Source organism: Leguminivora glycinivorella, chromosome 2 (assembly GCF_023078275.1).
Source record: "Leguminivora glycinivorella isolate SPB_JAAS2020 chromosome 2, LegGlyc_1.1, whole genome shotgun sequence".
NCBI lineage: Eukaryota > Metazoa > Arthropoda > Insecta > Lepidoptera > Tortricidae > Leguminivora > Leguminivora glycinivorella.
In genome coordinates, this window is record NC_062972.1 from 32,055,824 (window position 1) to 32,078,295 (window position 22,472).

Below are 22,472 nucleotides of genomic sequence, written 5' to 3' on the forward strand. Positions count from 1 at the left end.
TTATCATGATTTTTTGCCAATTTTTTGAAAACTAGCCTTCCTGTCGCTATTTTACCGGCGACGGACGCCTGCGATTTCAGTGCCGCGCCGGAGCTCGAGGAGGTGAGACGTATGTAGCTTCGCTCTCCGAGTTTTCATCGCAAACGTCGAGAATATTTATCGTTGTGTGGGTCGGACGCCTTGTTTATACACGGGCTATCCTCGCATTGTGTGTGTGTAAACAACGACCAACGAATTTGATCCTAGATCCGTAAATATTTGCTTTTGTAATATTTTGTTATGTTTGAATGTTAAAGTATTACAACGTTATGATGATAAATATGCGAAAATTACAATAATATGGTCAAGATGATAAGACACATCAAGATGGTACTCGGGATCTGATGATGGAGCCAGAAGGTGGTCACCAGTACCAGTGAACCATGTAAGTAAACGACTTCGTGTTTAGGCTCGTTGGGTTCGTCTCAACAAGACCTTTGACAAGAGATGTTAGTCAGGGTCTGATGATGGAGCCAGATGGTGGTCACCAGTACCAATGAACCATATGACTAAACCACTTCGTATTTAGGCTCAATGGGATCGTCTCAATAAGACCTTTGACAAGAGGTGGTACTCGGGATCTGATGATGGAGCCAGAAGGTGGTCACCAGTACCAGTGAACCATGTAAGTAAACGACTTCGTGTTTAGGCTCGTTGGGTTCGTCTCAACAAGACCTTTGACAAGAGGTGGTACTCAGGGTCTGATGATGGAGCCAGATGGTGGTCACCAGTACCAATGAACCATATGACTAAACCACTTCGTATTTAGGCTCAATGGGATCGTCTCAATAAGACCTTTGACAAGAGGTGGTACTCGGGATCTGATGATGGAGCCAGAAGGTGGTCACCAGTACCAGTGAACCATGTAAGTAAACGACTTCGTGTTTAGGCTCGTTGGGTTCGTCTCAACAAGACCTTTGACAAGAGGTGGTACTCAGGGTCTGATGATGGAGCCAGATGGTAGTCACCAGTACCAATGAACCATATGACTAAACCACTTCGTATTTAGGCTCAATGGGATCGTCTCAATAAGACCTTTGACAAGAGGTGGTACTCGGGATCTGATGATGGAGCCAGAAGGTGGTCACCAGTACCAGTGAACCATGTAAGTAAACGACTTCGTGTTTAGGCTCGTTGGGTTCGTCTCAACAAGACCTTTGACAAGAGGTGGTACTCAGGGTCTGATGATGGAGACAGATGGTTGTCACCAGTACCAATGAATCATATGACTAAACCACTTTGTGTTTAGCCTTATTGGGTTCATCTCAATAAGACCTTTAACAAGAGGTGGTACTCAGGGTCTGATGATGGGACCAGATGGTGGTCACCAGTACCAATGAACCATGGAACTAAACCACTTCGTATGTAGGCTCATTGAAATCGTCTCAACAAGACCGTCGACAAGAGGTGGTACTCAGGGTCTGATAATGGAGACAGATGGTGGTTACCAGTACCAGTACCAATGAACCATATGACTAAACCACATCGTCTTTAGGCTCATTGGGATCGTCTCAATAAGACCTTTGACAAGAGGTGGTACTCAGGGTCTGATGATGGAGCCAGATGGTGGTCAACAGTACCAGTGATCCATGTAACTAAACCATTTAGTAATCAGGCTCATTGGGTTCTTACTTCTCCTTAATAAGACCTTTGACAAGAGGTGGTACTGAGGGTCTGATGTTGGAGCCAGATGGTGGTCACCGGTACCAATAAACCCATGTAACTGAACCACTTCGTTTTTTTATGTTATTCAAATATGCGAGTTGATTTTTGGTGACCACAATCTCTCTCCATCATCAGACCTTGAGTAACACCTTGAAGTAATTAGAATTATATTTGACTTATTTTATCAGCATATTAATATATACTTTACTCTAATACTTATCATATAACAAAAGCAAACATTTGGGATGGGATCTACTTAAATATGACCACAGTTTATAATTATTACTTTAAATTTTTAAATAAATTTTAACGTAATTAATATTATTTTGCGCTATATTCTAGTCTTTTCGTACAAAATAATGTTTATTAGAAATCAAAAGTTTATATCGAGATAGTAGATTGTGGTTGTTATCAAAATTCCATAGGAAGGATCAAGATTGTTTTGTCCATTATTGTAGTGCGAGCGAGTGATAAGACGTGCTAGAAAGGGTCGGCATATTGGGCTCGCGCGGCGGGTAAAATACCTAATTTCGCCCGACGCCGAAATGTTATAACGCTCTTAAAAGAAGACAACCTGATGCCGCTACAATGGCGCATGGGCCGTGTCATTCATCTCTACAAGGGCCCTGATGGTGTTTGTCGGGTCGCTGATATACAAACAGAAAAAGGTCTAATCAAAAGGGCCGTAAACAAGATGTGTCTTCTACCAACTGATCCTGAACCCAATGACGAGGGAAATAATTCAAAGGATGATCAGACCGATCCCTAAAAATCAGTCTTCAGCAGCTGATCTCTTGAAAGCAGCATGCTTTCAACGCCGCGGAGGATGTTAACGCCTCGTCTTTGTTCGGGCATCTTCGGGAGCCGTCGCCGGCGCAACGCATGGTGCGGGGCGCGGTGAAGTGGGGGCGGTACTTCAATTCGCTCAGCAATCTTGCGACGGACGGCCGCGCCCGTCCGCTTAAATTCAGTGATATTCAACACCTATGTATCACACTTAATCATCATTATACGTGCATGTACTGGACTACGAGTGTCATTTAACTCACCTCATCCACGACCCCAAGATATTCTGTCCACCCCTACATGCGTGGACAAACTGTGACCCCCTGAAAATGAAACTGCTTGAAAAGTAGGTTAGGTTAGAACTGTAACAGACTGTAACCCCCTGGAAAATGAAAATGCTATCAGAAAGTAGGTTAGGTTAGGTTAGAACTGCGACCCCCTGGAAAATGAAACTGCTATCAGAAAGTAGGTTAGGTTAGGTTAGAACTGTGACCCCCTGGAAAATGAAACTGCTCTCAAAAAGTAGGTTAGGTAATAATATGGGCAACAATTAATATGGCAATAATTGCTTATGGCGTTTGGATATTATATTAATTATATAGCTAACAAATAGTATGGCATTGTATGATTATGGAAGGTAATGTTCGGATAAACAACCAGTATGTCATACAATGTTTATGATAAACAAATCATTCGGGCAAATGAAATTCAGGCAAGTTAGATTCGGGCATATGAATATTATGTTAAATGACTGTCGGGCAAACAATAGACAACCATCACAGAGACGACACTACTAGAAGTACCAGAGAATGAATCTGCTATCAGAAAGTAGGTTAGGTTAGAACTGTGACCCCCTGAAAATGAAACTGCTTGAAAAGTAGGTTAGGTTAGGTTAGAACTGTAACAGACTGTAACCCCCTGGAAAATGAAAATGCTATCAGAAAGTAGGTTAGGTTAGGTTAGAACTGTGTCCCCCCGCAGGTTGCTCACCTTGTCGTGGTGGAGGGGCTTAGTAACCGTGGCTTGGTCACCCACGGTGAAGCGAAGAGGCAACCAGGGCCGGCTTGTTGCTGGGCGAGCTGGCCCGAGGAGGATGCTCCAAGTGGGCTTCATAAGCCCGCTTGTGACACATTGGCGGAGGACCGTCGAGGAAGAGGAGTGTCGGTATTGCGGTGAGCCGTTCTCCCTGTCCTCGGCGGCCGAGGTGGGATCGCAGGGGGAGAGGCGTGATGGTATAGCGGTGCGCCACTCTCCCTACCCCCTGCGACCTTGGCGGGGCCGCTCCGCTGTAGCGGCATTGGTGGGGCCGCAAGGGAAGAGGAGTGCCGGTATTACGGTGCGCCGTTCTCCCTATCCTTTGCGGCCGACTTGGTTAGCGGTGGAACCAAAGACCATGTCCACCGCCGGGCGCCGGAACTCTTCTGGCGCCCATGGAACGTGCGGGTGATGGATCGGGAGTCCCATCACCCGCCTCAACGAGGTTCCGAGCTGGAAGGCCCTCCCGTGTTCCGAGGGCCTTCAGCGCAGTAAGCTGCCTAAGCAGCTTTCGAGAAGGGCCCGCAAGGGCAACGCTGACGGGGTATCGGAGGCCTACAACCGAGTGCCCGAAACCCCGTCCAAACAGCGAGCGGCGGAACGCCCCAGGGGGTTTAGTCCGTGCGAGTCGGACATACCCACTGGCTTCTCCCGGGCCAGTGGGATCCATAATGGATTCCCCCTGGGTCATCAAAAAAAAAAAGGTTAGAACTGTGACCCCTGGATAATGAAACTGCTATCAGAAAGTAGGTTAGGTTAGAACTGTGACCCCCTGGAAAATGAAACTGCTTGAAAAGTAGGTTAGGTTAGAACTGTGACCCCCTGGAAAATGAAACTGCTATCAGAAAGTAAGTAGGTTAGGTAATAATATGGGCATCAATGAATATGGCAATAATTGCTTATGGCGTTTGAATATTATATTAAACCATATTATTGCACTTAATAATATGGCTAACAAATAGTATGGCATTGTATGATTATGGAAGGTAATTTTCGGATAAACAACCAGTATGTCATACAATTTTAATGGTAAACAAATCATTCAGGCAAATGAAATTCAGGCAAGTTAGATTCGGGCATATGAATATTAGTCATTTTTTAGTCATTTATTTAATATTGCATTGTCATGTACATAATAAGGTGTTAGTTTACATTTGATTCCAGTTCATGACACCCTGTAAGGGCACACAATATATAACTTAATTTAGGTTATACATTACATCAATGATTAATTTAGGAATTTTAACAGTATGTTGTTTTATAAAATCGCTGTATTAATTAATTGGTCAAGTTATTAATATAGATATTAATTTAATTTAATAAATGTCATTTTATAATAGTATGATTGTAGAAATATAAAAGATTATGAGTTAAAAGTCCTAAACCAATTCGATGTCACATTAAACTAGTGTATTATCTTTAAGGAATGATTCGACTGTGTAATAGCATTTTTTTAATAGTAGGCTTTTCAGTTTAGAGTTGAACAATTTATCAGTGGGTTCGAATTTAATAGTATTGGGGAGTTTGTTAAAGATTTGAATACATTTATAGTGTGGTCCTTTTTTATACATAGCTAAGTTGGATTTAGGTATTAACAGCTTATTCCTATATTGACTTCTGGTTTTACAAGTATCTTCTTTTAATGGAAATAATTCTGTATGTTGCCTTACAAATTGTGCAGCCTCCATTATATATATTGAGGCTAGCGTCAACAGTTCCTGCTGTATAAAATGCGGTTGGCAACTGTTAGGGACGCGTATGTTCGCCAGGATTCGAATGCACTTTTTTTGTAGGATAAATATTTCTTCGGCGTTTGTGCTATCTCCCCAGAGAAGTACGCCATATCGGAGAGCAGAATAGATATAAGCAAAATACACGGATAAAGCCGACTCAAGATCAGTGTTCGCTTTTAATATACCAAGGGCGTAGATAATCTTGACTATTCTTGTTTTAAGACTTTCGATGTGATGTGAGCCTTCCAGTTTAACCCTGAGTCTATTGTTATTCCCAATAACTTAAAATCATTTACTTCTTCTATAATATTTTTACTTATTTCAAGCTTTAGTTCCAAGGATTTTTTCTGCGTAGGTTTAAATTGGATAATTTTTGTTTTCTGTAGGTTTATATCTAAATTATGCTCGGCAAGCCAATTTTTAACAGTGTTTAAAAGATTCAAGAGTTTTTGATTTGCTTCGGTACTGTCTGTGGCACTAAACAGCAAAGAGACGTCGTCTGCGAACATAACACATTTTGTATTTACATCTATAATTTTTGGCAAATCGTTGATATACACCAAAAATAGGGTACAAGCTAAGATACTACCTTGAGGTAAGGAGCAGGTTGTTTGACGCAGTTCAGAGTTTACGCTGATCATCTCTCGGTTCTGGTGGTCGTAATAATCTATTTGGACGTATTGTTTCCGATTTTGTAAGTATGACTGGAACCATTTGTAGACCATGCCGCGTACTCCTACGCCGTATAGTTTAGTCAATAGGATCTCATGTGATACTTTGTCGTATGCCTTGGTCATATCTAAGAGAAGGCCTATGCTATATTGTTTTATGTTTAAGTATTCCAGGATATGTGTTATATAATGGTAAACAGCTAGGGTTGTTGAATGGCGTTTTCGAAATCCGTGTTGATTAGTCTAAAATATTATATTTTTCGAGAAAGCTATACAAACGATTTGCCATAGATTTTTCAAAGAATTTTGACACGGATGGTGGATGGACGGACGTTAGAAGGGCAATCGGTCGATATTGGTTTGGGCTATGTGCAGTACCGCCTGGTTTTAAAATTGGTTTAATTTTAGATGTTTTTAATAGTTCTGGGAAAGTACCTTCGTCAAAAGACTGGTTTATTAATAGAGTTAGTGGGGTCGCTAGTTCAACATCACATTTCTTAATTAAAGCAGCTGGAAGCTCGTCAAAGCCATAGCTTTTTTTATTTTTTTATTGACGTATCAGTTTCCGTATTTCGTCCTCTTTGACTGGAGTAATATAAATGGAATTCGTAGTAGGATAGATAACAGGTCGACCGACACGTGGTGTTATCTCTCCCGCGGGCGCGCGTGCGCGGGGCGGTGGTGGCGGGGAGCTCGGCGCGGGAGCCGATGATTCGCCTACCGATGCGAAATACTCATTAAACATGTTTGTTATTCGCGCGGGCGATTCTAAAATATTATCTCCTATTTTTAAAGTTATATTTTTACGGATAATTTTTTTATTTCTCCGGGTTATGTTATTAATTAGTGTCCACATTGTTTTTACTTTATTATTTGATCTCTTAATTTGATTAATGTGATTGATTTTCTTCGATTTTTGTATGCATTTCTTGAGGATTTTCTCGTATTTTTTATAGTGGTCGTGTATGATTATGCTATTTGTGGTATTGACGAAGCTTTTTAGCTATCTTTTATGGCGGCAAGCGAGTTTTATACCTTTTGTTAGCCATGTTTTATTATGGGTGGGAGATACTAATTTAATACGTCTCTTTGGTAAATATGTATTTAAAATATTTTGTAATGTGTCATGAAATGCTTGGAAATTTTGATTTAAGTTGTTTTTTGTTAATAGTATGTCATTCCAATTTATTTCAGCGAGTTTTTGTTTGAATAGTACCATGTTTTTTTCACTAAATATTCTACTGTGTGCGTACCACTGCTTTTGAGTATTGTGTGTATCTTGTCTTTGGAGTGTCATTAAAACGCTTTTGTGGTCCGATATGCCGTTATCTTCTACCTCAACCTTACAATTGGTTTGATTAGTAAATATTAAATCGATACATGTAGATGAGCTATTTTTCACCCTTGTGGGTTGTTTTACAATTTGTTGAAAATTATAGCATAACATGGTTTCTATTAATCTGGTTTTTGTAGGTGAATTACCCAACAAATTTATATTAAAGTCGCCAACTATAAAGATGTGTCTATTAGGGTTCCGTAGTCAACTAGGAACCCTTATAGTTTCGCCATGTCTGTCTGTCCGTCCGTCCGTCCGTCCGTCCGTCCGTCCGTCCGTCCGTCCGTCCGTCCGCGGATAATCTCAGTAACCGTTAGCACTAGAAAGCTGAAATTTGGTACCAATATGTATATCAATCACGCCAACAAAGTGCAAAAATAAAAAATGGAAAAAAATGTTTTATTAGGGTACCCCCCCTACATGTAAAGTGGGGGCTGATATTTTTTTTCATTCTAACCCCAACATGTGATATATTGTTGGATAGGTATTTAAAAATGAATAAGGGTTTACTAAGATCGTTTTTTGATAATATTAATATTTTCGGAAATAATCGCTCCTAAAGAAAAAAAAAGTGCGTCCCCCCCCCTCTAACTTTTGAACCATATGTTTAAAAAATATGAAAAAAATCACAAAAGTAGAACTTTATAAAGACTTTCTAGGAAAATTGTTTTGAACTTGATAGGTTCAGTAGTTTTTGAGAAAAATACTGAAATCTACGGAACCCTACACTGAGCGTGGCCCGACACGCTCTTGGCCGGTTTTTTTTCTCTAGGTTTTGTATCTTACAAAGTAATATATTCAAACAATTAAAAAAGGTTTCAATTTCTCGATCTGGTCTGTAAATGTTAACTATAAGTATATTTTCCTTGGGTATTTCTTGGGTAGGTATATTATGTTAAATGACTGTCGGGCAAACAATAGACAACCCTAAAAATGATAAAAAAATATTCATAATTATAATTCTTGGTACTACAATGAGGAGACACACTGACATTTTATCCCGCCGGGTGGCGCCTGTGCAAATGCCAGGCATCTCACTGTCATTCATATGTGAGAGAGAGAAATAAATATCAACTTCATCATTCTTCCTCCTTGTTCCTCCTCATTATCAACTTATTTCTTATCATTCAAATCGGCACCTTAAGATCAATGTTATCAATTTATTGCACATAAATCTTAACCACGTTTATTCGTATAATATTTAATGGCTTTCTGCTACCAGGGCACTTTGCCAATGTCAAGTAAATTACAGAGATATATAAAACAGTATAGGTAGTTTTTTTGCGAACGAGGCCTTCGCGATGCACTGGAGGATAGCTGGAGCAGCAGTACAAAGCATGATGGCGGCCGGGACCACGAACTGCAGAGTGATGTCCGTAGAATTGGTTATTCGTATCTCCAAAAGAATTCTTCATTAAATCACAGAATATATAATAGTACAAGTACAGAAGGCCCACTGCTTTGATGTTCACGAAATGCCGCCTTTTAAATGCCTACAAAATTCTAACAAAGAAACGAGCCGCACGTGCGCAGCGTCGGACGATAGGGTTGCCTATGGATTAAAACGAATCAATACTCAGGTGAAATGTTATGCTATTATATTCCAGTCTTGGGTACTTTCTAGTTATATACCTCTATATCTAGTATTTACATATTTTTGTTTAAATCCCAACATCACAACACAAGCCTTATTACACTTTTCCGTGGGACTTAATCAATAGTAGATCTGTGTAAGATGTCCTATTTTATTCATGATGTCTATTTAACTAAGCACCATTAGACATTCACACGCGGAAATCGCATATAAAACTTTAAAAAAACTCGCGACGTAAAGTAACAATAGAAAGTGCGAACGTGCGTTCCGTGAGAACGCGCGCCACCCCTGATTAGGCCGCGAACTCGCGGCCGCCAGCATGTACTTGTAGCGCGGCGATAGAATCGCAGAGTGAGCCGCCCCTGATTAAATGCACTCTTTGCGCAGGCTATTCAATGCATAATATCCTATCATACTTATACATTAAACAGCAGAATGCAAAAATAAAAAAATATATCGGAGGACGATCCGCCATGTTCCACGGGTCAAACGAAAGTCCCCTAACCACGTTATTATCGACTTAGTTCCACTTGGAACAATTCCAGTTTTTACCGATTGACTCATAGTGATAATGATACTCGTAACAGTATCAGTTTCAACAACTTATATTGCAATAAAGTGCGGTTAATATTAGGGATGTTACGAATATTTGCATTCGCTTTCGCATATGCGAAAGATTCGCATTCTTTTAAACATTTGCATTGACATTCGCATTCGCTTCAATCGATGCGAATGTTTTGCGAATGCGAATGTGTGCAAGTCGCAGCTTGTTCCTCGCCCGCGCCGGCCGCTCCAATTGCTACTTGTCGACTCGCGCATGCGCAGATAGGTCAAATTCGTATGGCGTGAAGTTCGTAGGTACTCGGCATTTTGACCAATAGTAAGCATTTTTAATTTTTTACCTAGTCATAGTCATAGTCATAGTACTTTATTTCATAAACAATATAACATTGTGTCTGAACATATTCTAAACATATAAAAAAGTACTTACATGACAGATAAGACAACAAAATCTTAGATATAACTGCCTATACCAACTGAACACTTAATCAATGAAAAACAAAACTTAATATGATAGTAAACAAAAACAGACAAATTACGACACTTACGACAAACCAAAATCAAATATTTCATCTATGGAATAAAAACACCCTCTCAATAAAAACTGCTTTAATTTATGTTTACCTAGCGGGTTGTTGGTGATTGCTTGGTTTTTATTTTGGTTTTTTATGAAATTCAGCGATATTCGCATTCGCACATTCGCATTCTGAATATACGCATTCGCATTCGCGAATGTGACACATGCGACATTCGTGACATCCCTAGTTAATATGCAGCTTGTGTAATTAGCTTTTATTACTAACTGTGGGTAGATCTGAGATTTGTGTAGTATGCATGTGGGTAAGTGAATAAACCTTCAGTCAGTCTGAGCTCGAACTTGGTGTTTAATTTACGTTTTAACATGGCGCAGCCGAAATAAAAGAATCTACTTCTATTTTATCACTGTTCGGAGTGTGTTTTACGGTTTACGTAGTTAACCTGTTGTGTACGTGCTGTAGAAAACACAATCTTTAGACGTTTTGGGGAAACAATTACACGGGCACACACACACACGCACGCACGCACGCACGCACGCACGCACTTTTTTTTTTTTAGTATGAATAGGCAGACGTTTGACCACGATCACACCTGATGGTAAGTGATGATGCGGTCTATGGTGGATCACGCTTACCTATGAGATACCTATTTACTCTTGCTTTAAAGAGACCTGGATTGTACTCATGTGGGAACACAGACTCAGGCAGGGCATTCCACTCCTTGGCGGTTCGCAAAATAAATGTTGAAGCGAAACGCTTAGTGCGTATTTTTGGAATACTAACCGTTTTTAAATATTATATTTCTAATATTTTTACTTTTGCCTCATAATTCTCCAAAATATCGAATATTTATCTCATATTTACCCCCACTTACTCTTCCGATAGTAGTGACTCTACTGATAATGATAAGTCTCCGTGTGATCAACAACTCCTAATCCATATTGTAATAGGCTTATATGGCTTAGGCCATATTAATTGTGATTAAACTTATGTAACTAGTTTTAACACGCCACTCGACAGCGTCATGGAAAATGTATAATCCATACTTTAATATTATAAATGGGAAAGTGTGTGTGTGTGTGTGTGTGTGTGTGTGTGTTTGTCCGTCTTTTACGGACTTTCAATTTTTAAGTGGAGATAGTTGAAGGGATGGAGAGTGAAAGATTTTCCACTTTCAGTTTTAATGACGTCTTTGAGTTGAAGAGCCCGCAATAAAACTAAAGTACTTTGTTTAGTGATTATATAGATAGGTTAAATACTATAAATACAAGACTACAAGACGTGCACGTGTAGGTAATAAATCCATACTAATATTATAAATGGGAAAGTGTGTGTCTGTTTCTGTTTGTTTGTCCGTATTTCACGGAAAAACGGAGCGACGAATTGACGTGATTTTAAGTGGAGATAGTTGAAGGGATGAAGAGTGACATAGGCTACTTTTTGTCTCTTTCTAACGCGAGCGAAGCCGCGGGCAAAAGCTAGTAGTTTATATTATATCTACGGATAGTCTTGCCAATTTGCTGGAGGGGTAGGCAGAAGCCACGGATTTCCACTATTAACAATTGCAGTGGCGGGTATGAAAAATATAACGATGCCAAGCGGTCAAGCTATTCGCTATGATGCCTACGATCCATTGAAATGATTTACGTCGGTCAAAACAAAACACATACATTACTGTTCGGAACTGTAATTCCGTAGCAAGTTTCATACTAAGATGTTTAATATAATATGTCACGAGAGATGTCGCTGTACCAAGTGTCACAATTTGTACATCGCGCTATTGAAATGTTTATAATGGGTTTGGGATTTTCTGTGACTGGTTATTAAAAGCCATGCCAGGATAAGCTAAGTGAATCTGCCTCCAGCGAGTTTCGGCTTGATTTTTTTTTTGTTGATTTGTCTTTGTATTAGTATCGAGTATGCCTTTCAGCTCCCAAAACTTTATAGTTTAGTAATAAAAAAAAAAAATTTGAATTTTCTTCGATATTTTTTTTCTGGGAATCCGATTTCGACGTGCGTCACGTATATTGTGCATGTAGGTAGGACAATTATATGATATTAATTTTGTGTTATATTGCCATACAAAAACTTTAAAAAATTTTTTTTTTTAAAGTATTATCATGCAAGCGACACCTCCAGATTTTTCATCAAAGTAAGCCTCTTTAATAAGCTACCTAATGAATATAAATACTTAATTTTATCTTTGGTAGAACAAGGTGTTTTTTTAATTGAATAAATACATCACAATACATTTTACTCCCATACGAGTACACGCTCGTTAAAACGAATCGCTGACAAACTCCAGAGAAACGTGCACGTTGGTCATAAACACTGGCCACTAATAAAAATTAAAAAAAAAATGAATAATATATGAATATGTTTTTTTATAAAAAAAAAGTCACAAATTGCGAAAAAAAATTCATATATTTAAAATTGCAAACGGGACTTAACCGCGTATTTACTATGTTTTAAACACTAACCTCCGACGTTTCAAGGACGGCATTGTCCCCGTGGTCTCGGAGCAGACTGGCTGAAGTTGACATCAACATCTTCTAGCTGTACGAGTTTTTCGAACTACCCGCACTTGGTCCTGACTACCCACTTGAACAGTTTGTGCACTAGGGATGTCACCTTGTCGACACACAACACTCACGATATTCGGTTTTTTGGGTTTAAAGATCTTTATTTCTCAGAAGAATTACAATTCACTTGTGTGAGAAACATATCATTTAAAACAAAATGCTTATTAACTAAGTGAGCGCGTAAACAAAAACATTTATATTTTGTACATTTATACACAACAACGCAGGTAGAATCAAACATTACCACTTGGACTACGCTCGTTGCGCGAGCGCACCTGGAGATAACAACTATACACGGATATAAAGCAAACCGTGATGTGTTTAAGGTCAAGTACGCTCACGGTCAGTACACAATATACAAATGCATACCTAATCTTCTTTTTTTTTAATGTTTTTTGTTACATCATTATTACCTATATGATTTATAATTTTTTTTTATTATTTTTTATTTTAGTATTTCTTATTTAAATATTTTAATTTATTATATATATATATATATGTATATATATTTTTTATTGTATTGAGTATATTATTCGAATATCATTTTTATTATGTTATGACAAGGATCCATTGAGAAACATAGTTTATATGATATTAAGATTTATTATATATTTTTTTTTTGAATATATATATATATTATTAAACCTATGTCTTTTTTATATTTTGTCATGCCTTATTTTATTACAACATTAAAAGCACAAACATTATTTTACATTTGTATAAAATAAGGTAATGGCGCCTATTAACGTGGTACTTAAGGCAGATTTCAAAAGATACCAAAAAATTAAGGGTATCAAAGCTCATTAACGACCACAAATATTTTTTTTATGGAAGAGTATTTATTGAACTATTAGTTTTGAAGAGTTTTAGGATCATTTTAGTTTATTATATGTCACAAAATGATTATTGAAGCCAACATACCTAAATTTTCTATTACCGTGGTAATGAACAGGTTGCAGTTCTATTAACGCGAATTGAGATTTCATTACCGAGGGTATGAATGACAGTGTTTTTCTGCCATCGGTAAATAGAAACCCATCTCAAAATTCGGAGCTTAATACCGACGGTTGAATATACAAATTATGACAAATACATATACCTATACTATCCTCCTTTATGAATACCCACAGAAGACTCAGTTTCACCTAAGAAATCTGTACTTACGATACACTAAATGTCATATTTTGATACAAGACTAATATGTCGCTCGGTAATAGATACTTCTATAGGAACCCATTACCGACCCAAACAAATATTGCATGGATCGGTAATAGATTCTTATATATTCTATTACCGAGGGTTATCTGATCGTACCATCGGTAATAGGCATAAATTGGAGTATTATAAAATCTAATTCCGACCCATAAAAACAAAGTCATACAGATGTATTTTCATTACAAATCAAAATAAAATATTGCAACCTTATATTAAAACCAAGTTTACATAACTGGTAAGTAAGCATCAGACTTTATGTCAATGTTTAAAAAATTGACAAATTAACGGTTTTCATAGAAACTACGAAATCAGTCATGAAGTTTTTGCTAAAAATTAAGGTTTTGTTGAATAATTTTCATACCGCGTAAATAGTTCTTTGATAGCGTGAATAGATCAAGATTGAAACAACTGTAAGACATTATATAACTGATCACATATACTTAAAATAAAGCAAAAAGAACTAATATCACTACTTTAACTATTACCGTGGTATACCACAGTAATAGAATCTACTCACGAAATGGCGCCTTTCACCGCTGTCTTTTAATTTCCACTTTAAACACATTTCCAGGCTAAACAATACGTAAAAAGTACTCAGAAGTCATGTAGAAAACTATAAACAATAATTTGAAATGCATAACTTTCACCTGTTTGCCATAATTATTACATAAACTACTAAATGAGATTGGAGTTCACTTAGGTTTAGCGTCACACGTCAGTATGACACAAACTCTTCTCGCGGCCCCGTGGCAAAAACTGTCAAATAGCGAGCGTCTTCTTTCATTCACACTCTCTATCGCCTATATGTGCGTTAGTCAACTAAACAGGCTTCCTTTGTGTGAGTAACTTTTTTTAAGAAATTGGTCGGTTTGCCTATAAAATGCGTATTTGCAAATGCGGCGGTAATGGACGTCGATTTCGATACCCGCGTTGATAGCCGCCGTTACCTAAGCTGTTTATTTATTAAATAATTTAATTTAAAAATGAATAAGCGTTTACTAAAATCGTTTTTTGATAATATTAATATTTTCGGAAATAATCGCTCCTAAAGGAAAAAAAAGTGTCCCCCCCACTTTAACTTTTGAACCATATGCTTAAAAAATATGAAAAAAATCACAAAAGTAGAACTTTATAAAGACTATCTAGGAAAATTGTTTTGAACCTGATAGGTTCAGTAGTTTTTGAGAAAAATACGGAAAACTACGGAACCCTACACTGAGCGTGGCCCGACACGCTCTTGGCCGGTTTTTTATTGAAGGAATTAGGAGTACGGTACGACACTTACTTTATCGAAATTAACTAAGACAATACACCAAAATTACAAACTGTAAGAAATTTCCAGTAATTTCCTTTGTTTGGGCAGTAAATTAAAAGTAAATTCATCTATGTTTACCTTTTACCATCTCCAGAACCAACATTCATTGGGTTGGAGGCTACGGTTTATTAGAGAGAGCTCTGTGGCTGAAGAATAAGAAACAGAACCGCCAAGAATTGGTAATAAGTAGTTATTTATTTTACAAGGGGGCAAAGTTGTCACGTGCCAATATTGATAGCAAACGAGTGATTCCAATATTGAACCGCGAGCGTTGAGAGGTTTTCAAGGCACGAAGGTTCTTCAACAAACTTTGCCACCGAGTGAAACACAACATTTTTCACCACACCAACACGAACAAAATACTTACTACAAAACATTCAGATTAAATCAAATCCATCAATATATTCAATATTAATGATTCAAAATAATCATTTATAAGTAAATTCTACCAGCCAGCTTAAAACTATAAGTTAAAATTTGTATGAAATAACTTTGCACTCTTTTGGATCAAATGCAATTTTTCTATCTGTTTTCGAATAGCAAAGTAAGCCTTTCCCAGTTGGTGTCGTGAGAATTTTGTTTTCCCTTCACTAACTCAGAAACACAGTTGTATCCTATAAAGCCAGTTGACCTAGAATATAGTCAAATTTTCTGTTTTAAACCTGTGGAACTAGAACTACTGGAAGCAGTGATATTTCGTTATACTTTCCTCGCTACAGTGAGGGGAAAAGTTTTGTGTTATACACGGATGCACATGTACTTCTCGTGTTTTGAACTATAGAATCCTTTCGCATACTCGTTTTTCAATTCCACACTCGGCGATAAAATATAACTTTACACCCTTGTATAACAACTAAGTAGGTACTTATTTTTATTCTCACGGAGAGTCATTTTTGACAACAAGTGTGAAACCAATCCACGATGTCCGGGGTTAATCATGCTGAAGTAATTTTCACCAGACTAATTGGCAAAAGCTCTGATCAAATGAGAAACTTGCATTTTATCCCCAAGAGCGCAAAGAATTATCTCTTACTTACACATTTTAACTTAATGCCCAAAGCTGGCTGGTAAAATTGAAATTGAACACACACACACACACACACACACACACACACACACACGCACACGCACACGCACACGCACACGCACACGCACACGCGCACGCGCACGCGCACGCGCACGCGCACGCGCACGCGCACGCGCACGCGCACGCGCACGCACACACACACACACACACACACACACACACACACACACACACACACACACACACACACACACACACACACACACACACACACACACACACACACACACACACACACACAGACAGATAGACACGTCAAACTTATAACACCTCGTCGTTTTGCGTCGGGGGTTAAAACACAACTTTCTATGATAATTGGTCAAGTCAAGTGCGAGTCTGATTTCGACTCTTCCATACAATTTAGTCATGAGCGCCTGATGGAGTGTGATAGCAACAATTTCACATACAAATAGTAGAAGTTTAGTACATTTCGTACTTTCAAGACGTTATATCTCGGAAACGATAAGAGATAGACGAAAATGGACTTCAGATTTGGGCTTTCGGTGGCACTAATAGTGCCACACGAATTTTATATTTTCGTATATATAGACATTTTTTTGGACCGATTTGGATAATTTTTTTTTTCAAAAAAATCTAACCCTGGTGTAAAATCTTTATTTTTTGAGCTAGAAGGCTGAAAAAAATAGTACTTGGGTGTTTTTGTAATACATTTCGGGCCGCTAAGAATCAGCCACATACCATTGTAATTTTTTTTTATAAAAAAAAAACTAATTAAAATTTTGAAAAACCTCCGACATAGTGGACCGATTACCATCAAACATGGCTAAGAACACTCCCGACTAACTCACCTTTCAAACAAAAAAAACTAAATCGAAATCGGTTCACCCGTTCGGGAGCTACGGTGCCACAGACAGACACACACACAGACAGACAAACAGACAGACAGACAGTCCGTCGTTTTTGCGTCGGGGGTTAAAAAGTAAAAAAAAGTAAAAGTAAAAATCGTTTATTGTTGCACATAAACACAAAGACATTTGTTGCAAAAGATAGGTAAAATTTACATCCATTTGTGCATATCCTAATTATTGTTAACACACTACTCTACTTCTACTCGTCTACTTAAGTATGTCTTAAGTCCTCGGTGGGGTGAGGCAATTCGGGCGTAGTGGTGCGTGTCTATTCATTATTTTATTACATCCGTACTAATATTATAAATGGACAAGTGTATCTGTCTGTTTGTCCGTCTTTCACGGCAAAGCGGAGCGACGAATTGACGTGAATTTTTAATGGAGATAGTTGAAGGGATGCAGTGACATAGGCTACTTTTTGTCTCTTTCTAATCCCCACCTCCCTAAAATGGGGGATGGAAGTTAGTATAAAGAATTTCGCAATTTTAGAATTCAAGCAAGCGACGTCGCGGGCAAAAGCTAAGTATATTATAAATGCTCATTAATTGGAGAGATAATTATAGTTTCTTAACTACATTTTTTCTACACAACTATCTGGGAACAAATAAAATTATCTTATTTAAACTTTTGTTGCACAATAAAAATATACAGTTACAAATTATAAAGAAGTAAAGGATTTATTACGATGTTTATTCATTTTTAACCCCCGACGCAAAAACGACGGGTTGTTATAAGTTTGACGTGTCTGTCTGTCTCTCTGTTTGTCTGTCTGTCTGTCGGTCTGTGTGTGTGTGTCTGTCTGTGGCATCGTAGCTCCGAACGGATGAACCGATTTAGATTTAGTTTTTTTTGTTTGAAAGCTGAGTTAATCGGGAGTGTTCTTAGCTATGTCAGGGGTTTTTTTTTTCAAAATTTACACTTACACTTCCATAGGTAGGTACTCTAAATTAATTTTGAAACAAGCGGAAACGTCCGCTAACGATACTTTAACACTTTCGAAACCGGGCTCTACGCGGCGCTACGACATTTTCGCTGCATACGGGGAAACCCATGTAATCGGCTACGCTTCTACGAGCGGTGTACCCGACAGTCGGGTTCTTGGTAGCGAAAGGTTTTTTTTTAAATATTTTTCCCCTCACTAGCTCGGAAACACGTGTTTTGTCCTTTGATACCAGCGGGTAAAAATGCATTTTATCCACTAGTGGGTAAAGTAATTTGACCTTGAATAAAGTCAAATTAACTGCTTTAAAATTGATAAAAATAGGTGAATCTAGTAATAAAGATGATTTACCACCCGTGGAACTACTGGAAGCAGTGATAAACGCATTTTTTGCGTTGTAGTTTCCTCGCTATAGTGAGGGGAAAAGTTTTGTGTTACACTCGGGTGCAAATGTATTTTACTTCTCGTGTGTTAAAAAACTCGCAAGTTCAGGATTCTATTCACGAACCACTCGCTTCGCTCGTGGTTCAACTATAGAATCCTTTCACTTGCTCGTTTTTCAATTCCACACTCGGCGTTAAAATACAACTTTGCCCCCTTGTATAACAAATAACTAAAACGCCATCCTAAAAGGTGTTTGTGCATAGGGAAAGGAATGGAAAGATTTGCGAAGTCGCCGGTGGCTTCAGTAGCTCAATTGGTTAAGAGCGGCCGCCTATACTGCGGCTAATGCGACCCGACGCAAAAACGACGGGGTGTTATAAGTTTGACGTGTCTGTCTGTCTGTCTGTCTGTCTGTCTGTCTGTCTGTCTGTCTGTCTGTCTGTCTGTCTGTCTGTCTGTCTGTCTGTCTGTCTGTTTGTCTGTGTGTGTGTCTGTCTGTGGCATCGTAGCTCTCGAACGGATGAACCGATTTTGATTTAGTTTTTTTTGTTTGAAAGCTGAATTAGTCGGGAGTGTTCTTAGCCATGTTTGATGGTAATCGGTCCACTATGTCGGAGGTTTTTCAAAATTTTAATTACTTTTTTTTTTAATAAAAAAAAATTACAATGGTATGTGGCTGATTCTTAGCGGCCCGAAATGTATTACAAAAACACCTAAATACTATTTTTTTCAGCCTTCTAGCTCAAAAAATAAAGATTTTACACCCGGGTTAGATTTTTTGAAAAAAAAAATATCCAAATCGGTCCAAAAAATGTCTATATATACGAAAATATAAAATTCGTGTGGCACTATTGTGCCACCGAAAGCCCAAATCTGAAGTCCATTTTGGTCTATCTCTTATCGTTTCCGAGATATACCGTCTTGAAAGTACGAAATGTACTAAACTTCTACTATTTGTTTGTGAAATCGTTGCTATCACATTCCATCAGGCGCTCATGACTAAATTGTATGGAAGAGTCGAAATCCGACTCGCACTTGACCAATTATCGTAGAAAGTTGTGTTTCGACGTAAAACGATGAGGTGTTATAAGTTTGACGTGTCTATCTGTCTCTCTCTCTGTGTGTGTGTGTGTGTGTGTGTATATGTGTGTCTGTCTGTGGCATCGCATCGTGTCGTAGCTCCTGAACGGATCTACCGATTTTGATTTATTTTTTTGTTTATAAAAGGTGAATTAGTCGAGTGTTTTTATTTATATTAGCTGTAGGTGAGGGCCTTTCTTCCCGTGGGAGAAGGCGACTGTGGGATGTGGGTTAAATTGTGGCGTAGGCGAGAGGCTGGCAACCTGTCACTGCAATGTCACAGTTTCGTTTTCTTTCAAGCCCTTATTTGCCAACAGTGGCACTGAAACCTGAGTAGTTTCATGTGCTCTGCCTACCCCTTCATGGGACACAGGCGTGATTGTATGTATATGTAGCTGTAGGTGATGGCCGCTGGTCCAAGATGGTCGCCGCCACAAAAAAAAATATTTATTTATTATGGATTACAGAGGCAAGCATGATCGCGCGATAAATGATAAAACCAGCAGGGTTAGCACATGATTGCCGCGAGAGTATGTCACCGCGAGATAGACTACCGGTTCTTATGTCATTAATACAATTACGACAAAGACGACACGTCTTCTCTCATCTATCTCGCGGCGACATACTCTCGCGGCAATCATGTGCTAGGCCTAAAGGGGCGGCTCATTCTGCGATTCTATCGCCGCGCTACATGTATATGGCGGCGGCCGCGAGTTTCGCGGCCCGTTCACTGGTGACGACCTTCACGCGGCGCAATAGAATTCTATGTCGGCTGCTCGCGTGCGGTCTGTTTGTTAATGTAGGTAAGAATTTAGAATGGCGGCATTTTATGAACATCAAAGGAGTGAGCCTTCAGTATTTGTACTATTATATTCTGTGATATTCGTACTATTAGTAAGTGCGAAAAGGACGGCCTGGCGCGACCATGCTATCGGTGCTGATTTTTAACCGCCGCCTCAAATCTCAAAGGAAGGGGTTCTCAATTCGTCTGTATTTTATTTTTTATGTTTGTTCCTCGATATCTCCGTCGCTACTGGACCGATTTTGAATTTTTTTTTTTAGTATATGAATACAGATTGGTCCCATTTTTCTCAGAACCCAGTTCTGATGATGGGATCCTGGAGAAATCGAGAGAACTCCTCAAATCTGAAAGGCATACATATGGTGATTTTTGTGTTTTTAAAGGAATGGCATGCATTTACTTACGGAACAGTGACATTTGGTGCAGTGGAACTGCTGATGATGGTCAGAACGGAACTCCTCAAATCTGAACGACACGCTTATAGTGACTTTGGTATTTTTATAAGATCAGCATGCCCTTACGTCCAGAACAGTGACATTTGGTGCACTGGAACTTCTGATGATGGTCAGAACGGAACTCCTCAAATTTGAACGGCACGCTTATAGTGACTTTGGTATTTTTATAAGAACAGCATGCACTTACGTCCAGAACAGTGACATTTGGTGCAGTGGAACTCCTGATGTTGGTCAGAACGGAACTCCTCAGATCTGAACGGCACGCTTATAGTGACTTTAGTATTTTTATAAAAACAGCATGCACTTACCTCTAGAACATCTTGAACGTAAAAAATGTAGGTAAGTACTTACCATACAATTCGGTACTTGAATTCCAAAACACAAGAAATATGACAAAAGAAAGAGCCCCCTACAAAAAGAAAGAAATAAAAACCTTAAATTATAAATTTAAAAAACCCCCGACACAAAAAAAAGGTGAATTAAATTAAAAATTAAATAAAAAAGGGTGAAAAAAATTAAAAGTGCGAGCTTTCAAAAAGTAATAAAATAACTAAATAAGTAGCTCTAGGAATACCTACCTTCCTTCTTACGAAATACCTACCTTCTTCTTCTTAGGAATATCTACCTACCTTCTACCTTCTTACGAAATACGTAAGATGAAAACCTAACTACGAAATTCTTGAACGTAAAAATTTTGGTACTTAAACATAAAATTACTTGAATTCTTAAACACAAGAAATATGACAAAATAAATTATTAATTATTATTCTCTTTATTGATTTCCATTATTAATTAATGGTAAAGTGTTGTCGCGTCGGGGGACCGCTCTTTGCCTGTCTAACTTGAAACTTAAAAACTAAATATTTACACAGCTAAACTAACTTAATAAATGTTTAACAAAAAATTCACTAGGTACATACATTAAACTAACTACCTGAACATGAACAATGTAACTATACAACCAAAATGTCAAAGGAAGTATTAGAATTACAAGTAACGTATATGTTTACAACCAAACAAACTAGATAAGTGCTGAGCAAAAATTTCAACACCCAATCCTAAAATAAGACTCTAAAGACTGCATCGGAAACACAACCGTCAACGACGTCTGCCCTCGCGCTAATATTGAGAGCGGTCCCCCGACGCGACAACACTTTACCATTAATTAATAATGGAAATCAATAAAGAGAATAATAATTAATAATTTATTTTGTCATATTTCTTGTGTTTAAGAATTCAAGTAATTTTATGTTTAAGTACCAAAATTTTTACGTTCAAGAATTTCGTAGTTAGGTTTTCATCTTACGTATTTCGTAAGAAGGTAGAAGGTAGGTAGATATTCCTAAGAAGAAGAAGGTAGGTATTTCGTAAGAAGGAAGGTAGGTATTCCTAGAGCTACTTATTTAGTTATTTTATTACTTTTTGAAAGCTCGCACTTTTAATTTTTTTCACCCTTTTTTATTTAATTTTTAATTTATTTTACGGAGTGGGAATGCAGTTGTGCACGCTGTGTGGGACGCCGTTGCTTTCCCTTCTCCTGGCGAGAAGGGGAGAAAAGGCCCTTCCCACTAAGTGACTAAACCCACACCGGCGTTTCACCTTCTTTTCCGTTGTGAGAGCGCACTGGGGCGGGTTTGAGTCCTGGCGGAAGCGTATATTTTTTTTCATTTTTTTTCTTCCATACTCTACTTTTAATATAGATACCTACTTTTGAACTTGCTGAATTAGCTCGAACCGACTCTAGAACGGCTAGAACGTTTTTGTTTAAAGAGATATCTATTTTTAAC